The following is a 10,574-nucleotide window of genomic DNA, read 5'->3' as shown; positions in this document are numbered from 1 at the left end:
ACCCCGGAGCTCTTGACGATAGCTGCATATGTATCAAAAGATGGCCTAGTCGGCCATCACTGGAAAGAGAGGCCCATTGGACTTGCAAACTTTATATGACCCAGTACAGGGGAATGCCAGTGCCAAAAGTGGGAGTGGGTGGGTAGGGGATTGGGGAGGAGGGTATCGGGGACTTTTGGGATAGCAATGGATATGTAAAAGTGGAAAATATCTCATAAAAAATATAAAAAAGAAAGGGATATTGTGATATATGAGTCCATCAACATTTTTCATTGTCATCCAGAGGTTCCTATTTAAAGAGACCAGGTAAGCATGCTCTTCTAGTGATAGAATTTGACCACCTTAATCTATTATTTTTCGTCATTGCGATGTGGATGGGCATGAAGTTGGGGATATATCCTCATGCAGGCTAAGAATTCATTCTCAAGAGAAGTGTCCAAGTCACACCAGGTATCAGAGAAATCTTACTTCCTTTACTGGAAAGCTTGTCCTTTATTCCAGCTCAGCAGTTTAAGAAGAACAATGACTTTACAAACATGCCCTTGTTTACCTACTGACTGAGCTAAGTTGGGTCAATACTTTAATGTGAATTCTGCAATTATGGATGCTGATAGCATTGCTTGACAGTGTGCTGTTTCTTAATAGAACACATAGCACATATTTTAGTTTAGATTGACTGCTCTGGAAGACCAATTTAACATATAAAGCCCTTATCACTCTTCAGAACAAAAGTGTTTTCAGATGGCAGAGTCCGTGACTGCTGCCCATTGCTCTCGTCCTTCACTTCCACTTTGTTTGCTCTCTCATCATGTATTGATCCCTGAAAACTTGCTCAATAAGTTTGAGATGTTACAAAATATATTTCTTAAGAAATAGACACTACATCCTTTCATTAATTATCTTTTCTTAAAGTTCCTTCACCAATAAGTTTTAAATAATAAAATAGGACAATAAAATTAAAAATAAAAATTAAATCATGGATTCCAAGATAAATGTAGTTTAAATTATCACTGAGCCCTCCTCCTCCTTCTTCTTCCTTCTTCTTCTTCTTCTTCTTCTTCTTCTTCTTCTTCTTCTTCTTCTTCTTCTTCTTCTTCTTCTTCTTCTTCTTCTTCTTTTTTCTTCTTTTTTCTTCTCGAGACAGGGTTTCTCTGTATAACCCTGGCTATCCTGGAACTCACTTTGTAGACCAGGCTGGCCTAGAACTCAGAAATNTCTCCTTCTTCTTCTTCTTCTTCTTCTTCTTCTTCTTCTTCTTCTTCTTCTTCTTCTTCTTCTTCTTCTTCTTCTTCTTCTTCTTCTTCTTCTCCTCTTCCTCCTCCTCCTCCCCCTCCTTCCTCTTCTTATCATTCTTTTTTACAAAATTATTTACTTTTACCTTTATATCTATCTATCTATCTCTATCTCTATCATCTATATCTAATCTTATCTCTCTCTCCCTCTCTCTCCCTCTCCCTCTCCCTCTCTCTCTCTCTCACTATATATATATATATATATATATATATATATATATATATATATATATATATATATATATATTCTGTGAGTTTACACAATGAATGTGCAAATGTCTTCTGAAGCCAGAAGAGGGTTTCGAATATGCTTAAGCTAGAAGTACAGCCTGTTGTTAGCTATTTGATGTACATTCTGGAAACTGAACTTTAACTCTACTACTCTGGAAGAACTGCAAGCAGCCTTATAACCATTGAGCCACCTCTGCAGCACAACTTTCTCCCATTTGATATAGCAGTCTTCCCTAAAAGTAGATATGGCTGTGCTTGGGGCTGTAGCTCACTTGGTAGAGGGCTTACTCAGAATGCACAGTCTTGAGATGAAGGCCAAGTACTGCATAAAACAAAGATGTTGTTACACACCAGTCATGGCAAGGGAGGCTTCCAAGGTCTTCCATAGTTCCACAGAATTTGTTTCTACCTTGGGCTACATGAGACCATGTCTCAAAATAAACAACAGTAGCATAAACAAAAACAATATCAAAATTTAAATTCTAAATAATGTACATAGCAAGTTTGAGAATAGCCCTGGATAAAGAAGAACCTGCCTCAAAAGATAAGAAAGTAAAATAAAATAAAACACAACATTATATTATGAAAACTCTACATGCCTTCAGTGGCTAGCCTTAGACAAAGCTAATTTTCAGGTTTTGAATTGTTTGGTCCTACAAATTAGAAAGAACTATCATTGCTGGATAAAATGAGCGACCACTCGAATTTTCATAATGATTTTTTTGCCCTTACATATACTAACTTTAAGAACAATTATTTTGTAGCTTTCAAATCTATTTCTTAGCAAATTCCATTTTCCTGTTCGGCTGAGTTTTCATTCCATAGGCATAGTTGCAATGCTTGTATTGTAGAAAAGCATTTAGAAACAAAAACAATACATGAAGGACTGGTTTTTCATTTGTTTGTTTGTTTTTGTTTTGCTATTCATACTGTTCAATGTGAAGCAGCATTTGATCAATCACTCAGCACACAGCAGGCAGAACAAACTAGATAACTGGGCCACTGATCTGGATCGATTATACTCTAACTAGGAAGACAGATAGATAATGACTTGATAATATATGTATAGTTGAGAAATCTTAACTTGGATCCAGAAGCTTACATTGAGATAGAATTGCAGAAGCTCTCCCATTTAAGTCACCTTGCTCTTCATCATCTGCCAACTGCCATAATTATTACAGTCTGCAAAGATAAGAAAATTGAATAGCTAACAAAAAACTGAAGAGATGCTCAATCTTACTTATAATCTCACTTATAAAATGCAATTGAAAAGGAATAGATCTAATTTTGTACTTAGTATTGGCAAAGAGTCTTACATCAGATAATTCCTAGTGTTGGTCAAGATACAGAGGGGAGAAAATGTTACTCCCATTGAATGTAGAAAATCACACTTTATTCTGGAGAGCAAACTGCCAACATTGAAAATGAAGAATGAATATTCTATTGGAATCTAGTTGCCATTCACTCAGGGCAGACAAAGGTGAGACTGCTCAACCTTCCATTGTGGGAGCGTGGCCACAGAGGTGCCCACATTTAAGGGAATGTATGACAAAGGGCTATGCAGGTCATAAAAACAGATGGCCATATAATAAAACACAGCAATAGGTAACGTAACTAAGAAGTAGACAAAGCTATAGTACAATGGCATTATGTAAACAGAAACATTCTGTGTGAATAAGTTGCATGGTATTTACATATGTGCACATGTAAACAGAGGTGGAAATTAGATGGATAAAGAGTGCCCTGGCTTCTTTACTGTTGTGACAAAATAACTGGAGAAAAACTACTTAAGGGAGGAATGGTTTATTTGACTCTCAGATGCAGGTTGCAGCCCATCATTGTAGGGGATTCAAATAGACAAAAACTTGAAGTAACTAGTTATATCATATACACAGTAAAGAAAACTAGCTTTATATAATATAGAATACAGCCCATGAAATTGTACAGACTACATTCAGGTGCTTCTTCCTACCTCTATTAAGTGAATTAAAAAAGTTCCTTACAGGCCAGTCCACAGGCTAGCATAATCTGGACAATTCTTCATCAAGATTCTTCTCCAGGTGGTTGATTCTACCATATGTCTAGCCAACAATCAAAATCAGCCATCACAGAGAAAAAGAAATGATCAGATGTCTCTTGAAATGAGGCTTAGTTAAGGACACATTCCAAACATCTATGAGCAGGATGATCCAGGGGTGGGAGAGTAATAAGAACTGAAATTGGCATAGGAGCAAGGCAGTAAATTTAAACCTAGGAGCCTAACACCCAGCCTTGATCATAATGTGCCTTTTAAGGAATGTGATTACTCAGTTTTCTTGTCTGAGGTCAAAATAGAAAGAAAGGAATAAATATACAAAGGAAGAAGTGAGGGAAGGACAGGAATACAAAGAGAAATGGATGTGCGATGGAATAGCAGCTAAACCTCCCTTTATCCCTACTCCTATATCCTGAGAATCCCACAACATTTCTTCCTCTATTTCTTGCTGTATACATGGCCACAACTCCAACAAGTTGCCCCTGCTAAAGAACAGCTGTGCTGCCCACAAACTTCCTTTCTCTGTTTCCTCACTCCTATTTCCCCAGTCTCATTTCCAATTTTGCAGCAAAATACCTGTGTCAGCTTTCCCTGCCTACCTGCTCTCATCTCTTGTGGATCCCAAAGATCTTCCTTTTACAATGTTTCCTCTACTTGTTGCTTTGTCTTATATGCTAACTCTAGCAAACACCCCTTTCTAACACAAGATCAATCCTTCCTGAGCAGACATACACCTCTCCTGCTGATCATGAGATCCAATTCCCCCAGATCCATTACCAGATCTGCAGTACACAGCTTGCCGTGGACTCCCTTCCCTCTCTAATGCCATCTCCAACAAAGATCTTTTCTTCTAACCTTCTTCCTGTGAACTTATACACAAACTCAGTATCCCATCAGCAGGCATTCCCTATAAATATAACGGGTGAAAAGGCCAGAAAAGGTGGCAACACACAGGAGTCACACTAAAAATCCAGAGAACAGAAACCAAGGAACAATATATTCATCAACACCAAGGGCCTCTCCTCCCAGACTGCCCCACACAGGAATCCATTCCATAAACAACCACCCAATCCAGACACTGTTGTATATGCCAATAAGATTTTGCTGACCCTAATATAGCTATCTTTTGTGAGGCTATGCCAGTACCTGTCAAATACAGAAGTGGATGCTCACAGTCATCTATTGAATGGAGCACAGGGCCCCCAATGAAGGAGCTAAAGAAAGTACCCAAGGAGCTAAAGGGGTTTGCAACTCTATAGGAGGAACAACAATATGAACTCACCAGTACCCCACAGAGTTTGTGTCTCTAGTTGCATATGTAGCAGAAGATGGCCTAGTTGGCCATCAATTGGTCTTGCGAAGATTATATGCCCCAGTATAGGGGAATGCCAGGGCCAGGAAGCATGAGTGGGTGGGTTGGGTAGGAGGGTGGGCAGAGGGTATAATGGGACTTTCAGAATAGCATTTGAAATGTAAATGAAGAAAATATCTAATAAAAATTTTTGAAAAAAATACATTCATCAACAAAGACAAATCTAGAAATCAGGACCCAGACATATAACCATCTCTAAACCATATATCTAGACTCTAGTATAAAGGAATAATAATTAACATCCTGGGCAATATTTCTCCACTGGCACCCAGATATCCTACCTCAGCAAGCCCTGAATATTCCAGTAGCTGAAGCACAGGACAAGGACCTTAAAACCAACTGTATAAAAAATGATATAGGTCCTTAAAGAGGAAATGAATAAATCTCTTAAAGAAATTCAAGAAAACACAGTTGAAGGAAATGAATAAAACTGTTCAAGACCTGAAAATGAAAATGGGATCAATAAAGAAAACACAAACTAAGGGAATTGTGGAAATGAAAATTTGGGGAGTTCAAATAGTAACTATGGTAGCAAACTTCACCAACAGAATATAATACATTGAGGGAAGAATATCAGGCATTGAAGATACAGTAGAAGAAATGAATACATGGTCAAAGAAAATGTTAAATCCCCAAAATTCCTGACACAAAACATCCAGCAAATCTAGGACACTATAAGAAGATCAAACCTAAGAATATCTCAGCCACTATGAAAAGACCAAACCTAATAATATAGGTATGAGGGAGGAGAAGAACCCCAGATCAAAGGTCCATAAAGTGTCTTCAATAAAAGCATGAAATAAAAATTTTCCTGTCCTAAGGAAGGAGATGTCTATAAAGGTATGAGAAAAATACAGAACACCAAATAGCTTGAACCAGAAAACAAGGTTCCTATATCACATAATAATCAAAACACTAAACATACAGAACAAAAAAAAAGAATATTAAAAGCAGCAAGGGAAATAGATCAAGTAATATATAAAGGCAGAGTTATTAAAATTACAACTAAGTTCTTAATGTAGAGGCTAATAGCCCAAAAGTGCTGGACAGGTGTGCCCCAGACTTTAAGGGACCATGGATTTATTTGAATACTGACTAGACAACTATACTCAGCACAACTTTTAATCACTATAGATGAAGAATATAAAATATCGTATAATAAAGCCAAATTTAAAGAATATCTATCTGCAGAAGGTCCTAGAAGGAAATCTCAAACCTAAGAAGGTAACCTACACCCAATTAAAAAATAAAGAAGTAACTTAACACCAGTAAAAAAGTAGAGATGCACGTACACACATGCACACACACACAACTACTTACCAACCACTACCAATACTATTTCCCTCCCCTCCTCTCCATCAACAGAATAAAATGAACCAACAATCACTGGTCATTGTTATCTTCCAATATCAATGGCATCAATTCCCCAACAAAAAGACATAGCCTAACAGAATGGATATGAATACAGGATCTATCTTTCTGTTGCATACAACCAATATACTTCTACATCAAAGTATTGGGATAGACATTACCTCAAGGAACAGGGTTGGGAAAAGGTATTCCAAGCAAATGAAACTGAGCAGCAAGCTGGTATAACCATTTTCATAGCTAACAAAACAAACCTCAAACCAAAACTAATTAACAGAGGTAGGGAAAGACACTACATACTCCTCAAAACGAAAATCTAAAGGGTGAAAGGGTGGACTGAAAGGATTGAGAAGTGAATGTGATGGGGTTCATTGCATGAAATTGTCTAATATCTAATAAAAATATTATGTTGGGAAAAATGAGTATAGATCTAAAAAGAGAATTCTCAATAGAGGAATCTTAAATGGCTGAGAAACTCAATGTACTTGTCTATCAAGAAAATGAAAATCAAAGCTACTTTGAGATTCCATCTTATGCCTTTCCAAATGGCTAAGATCTAAAACACAAGTGTCAGCTTATGCTGGAAGATTTGGAGCAAGGAGGAATATTCCTCCATTTCTGGTGGGATGGCAAACTTGTAAAGACATTTTGAAAATGTGGTTCCTTAGAAAGTTGGGAATCAATCAGCCTGAGTCCTTGAATGCACAGTAAACTGCCAGAACACCATTAGAAGTTTTGATGTGTTTATCTCCATGAAGTTACAACTAATGATGACCAGCAAGAATGGCAGGGTGAACCAATACACACATCATCAGGAAAGATCAGTGTAAGCAAAGTGTAACAATGAACACCAAAGTATGGTAAGGTGGCCCAATACCACACAGCATCATCCACTGTCTGTTGGGTTATATTTGTACCCTTTCCAAACACCATGTGTTTTTTCGTGCATCTGCTCTAGCAAAACATTACATGCCATTTCCAGGCTGTTTCCAGAAAAACACCACATGTCTGTTCTTAGCAAAACATCCTCTGACGTGTCTGCTTCAGCAAAAATATCCTTTCATAAGACAGTTTTCAGAAAAACATCTCATGATACAACTGAGTCTCTAAAGAAACCAAAAATTTATATTTCAGTGGATATTACCCATTAAATGATAACCAAGGTTAGCTAAAGAGGAAGGGTCTGTGGGAGACCCATGGGTCTCCTTGGGACGGGTAATTGAATAGATTTTTATAGGCCAGATGGGGATGAGAGTGGGAAAATCAGGTGAGGGGGGAGAGATGGGTGGAAGGAGAGTGTGGGGAAAGACAGCTAGAATTTGGGAACATATGGGGGTGGTGTAGAAATTTAATGCTGTGAAATCTTCCTAGAATCTCTGAAGGTTATCTCAATGAAGACTACTAGTAATGAGAGATACTGTCTAGACTGGCTCATCTTTTGTAGCCAGGTGAGGCTTCCAGTTGCAGAACTGACTTGCCTTTAGTTTAGTTGTAAGCCAAAGGGGTCCCTTGGAAATCCCCATAGGACTCAGGTTGATGCTAAGACAAAGGGTTGCTTTCTGCAAACTGACAATGGGGTCCCATTGCTGAGGAGAATATCCACTCAAATTATTGAACAAGTGAAGTCAAGCTAGTGCCTACATGGAACTTTCACCTCTAAGCTCCAATCTCTTTGGTGGAAGAAGGTACTCAACATGCTACGGAATGAGAAATATGGACACCAACCCAGTTACAAAACCTTTGATTTACAATCTGTTCTATCTACAAAATATTCTAGAGTAATGGTGCCACAGGACTTGTGGGAGTAGCCAACGAATATCTGATTTGACTTAAGGCTTTACACAATATATCCACTCTAGCATTGCAATTTCCCTAAGTCTTAAAATCCCTTCATCAACACTAAGCCACGGAATATCAGGCAACTCCAAGTCATTTCCAGTAGGCCATCTTTTGATAAACACCTCAGCCAACCATTCAAACAAACTTTTGACACCTTTTTTTAACTCTGTGAGCTTCTGTATCTAGAATCTCCACTCAGAGGGCCCATGTCAATAAACTCAGCCTGCTCTAGTTTTATGTTCCTTCCACCCTTATCCTACACCCTTAAAATCCATTCCCACACATATTCACCAGGTTGCTGTTTGAATGAATTAGCAAACTCATTAAGCTCCTTAGTAGTGTAGCGAATTTCCTCATGGACTANACTTTCTACCTCCCCTCTAGGAGCCTGTTTTGCTTTGAGTCTGGTTACAGGTCTAGAAGAAACTATTGGTGGGCCTTGAGAAACATCAGTAGTGAAAGTCATTGCTGGTTTATCAGACTCTGCAAAATTAATTTCCTCATGTGGGGAAGGCATTATTTCAAGGGGTGGGGCTGAGGGTACTACTTCCTCAGGTGGGGCAAACCCTTGAGAATCTGAAGATTCAAAATTCTCAGCTTCAACATGGTCTTCCCACACATCCCCGTCCCATGTTATAGGATCCCATTCTTTGCCAATTAGTGCCCTTACTTTAACTGTCGANACACTCTGAGGCTGAGACTTGAATTTTCGCTGTAGTTCAGCCAACCTTACAATGAGGGTTTCAGTTTGANTTTCTGCAACTTGAGCTCTATTGCTGCAAGAGAGAAGATTCTCTTCAAGGACACACTTAGCAACTTTTAGATCATTTACTTGTGTCTGGAGCCTTTTGATTTTATCACACAACTCCTTCCTTTCATTCATCATTTTTTCCCCAGATACTAAGAGCAGCCAGCCAGTAAAATCATTTTCTGATTTTTTTCCCCATCTTGTAGAAAGCTTTGTGCACTGAATCACCTAATTCATCAAGAAAATCAAGGGCATTGGCTTCTTTAAGTTTGAAATATAGTTTCAGTCATGGGTCTTCAAAATTCTCTGAGCTCCCAGGAGGGAGAGAATCTGGAGAGGTTTCAGTAGCTGAAAGTGCTGGTGGATCAAGAAGCCAATTGCAGTATTTTAAAAGATTCATCCTTATACTTCTGTTACTCTAGAACCACTCCTGGTACCAACTTCTGTATTAGTCAGGGTTCTCTAGAGTCACAGAACGTATGGATAGTCTCTGTATAGTAAAAGAATTTATTGATGACTTACAGTTGGCAGCCCAATTTCCAACAATGGTTCAGTCGCAGCTGTGAATGGAAGTCCAATGATTTAGCAGTTACTCAGTCTCATACAGCAAGCAGGCGAAGGAACAAGAGCAAGACTCCCTTCTTCCAATGTTCTTATATTGTCTCCAGCAGAAGGTGTAGCCAGATTAAAGGTGTGTTCCACCACACCCTAAATCCCAGATGAAAGGTGTAGTCCAGATTAAAGGTATGTTCCACCATACCTTTAATCCCGGATGACCTTGAACTCCAAAGATTTAACCTTCTGGAATCCATAGCCACTATGCCTCAAGTTCTCCATACCAAGATCCAGATCAGAAACTTCTATCTCCAAGTCTCCAGATAAGGGTCACTGGTGAGCCTTCCAATTCTGGATTATAGTTCATTCTAAATATAGTCAAGTTGACAACCAGGAATAGCCACTACAGCCCATTTGACAAAAAAATAGCCTATACCTGGCACTGCTTGGATAACCAAGAACTAGAGACACTATAGCTCAGAGACCTAGGGTAAACCAAACACTATGGCTCTAAAAAAATCAATAATATAATTCCTAATGATATTCTTCTATTCTCATAGAAGAGAATTCTTCTATTCTCATATTCAGTCATCATCTGAGATGCTTCTTCTGGAAGTAGTTGGGAACAGATTCAGAGACCCACATGGAGAGAGTATCAAAATAAGAGGTGTTCCTCAAACGTCTCCTCTTAGAGTTCAGGGAATCCTGTAGAAAAGAAGGCAGAAAGATAATAAGAACCAGAGGAGTCACCAGGAGAACAAGCCTATCTGTATCAACTAAACAAGGAGTATTACTTTACAGAGACTGAAACAGCAAATACAGGGCCTATTTTGTGTCTGTACCAGGTCATCTGCATATATACTATAGTTATTAGCTTAATATTTTTGTAAGACTGTAGACTAAGACAAAGTAGTTCTCTGACTCGTGTGTCTGCTCTTGGAAACTGTTTGGTTATCATGTCACTTCAATATGATAGCTTTTGCTTCATTTGCTGAATTTTCTTTTGCCATATTTGGTTGTTTTCTCTTAGAAGTATGTTCTTTTCTAATGAAAGTCACAAGAGATTTGATCTTTAGGGTTGGGTAGATTGAGAGGAACTAGAAGAAGTGGAGGGGGGCTATAATCAGAATATAT

Source organism: Mus caroli, chromosome 14, assembly GCF_900094665.2.
Source record: "Mus caroli chromosome 14, CAROLI_EIJ_v1.1, whole genome shotgun sequence".
NCBI lineage: Eukaryota > Metazoa > Chordata > Mammalia > Rodentia > Muridae > Mus > Mus caroli.
The sequence above is the reverse complement of the archived record's forward strand: the minus strand, read 5'-3'. Positions refer to the sequence as shown.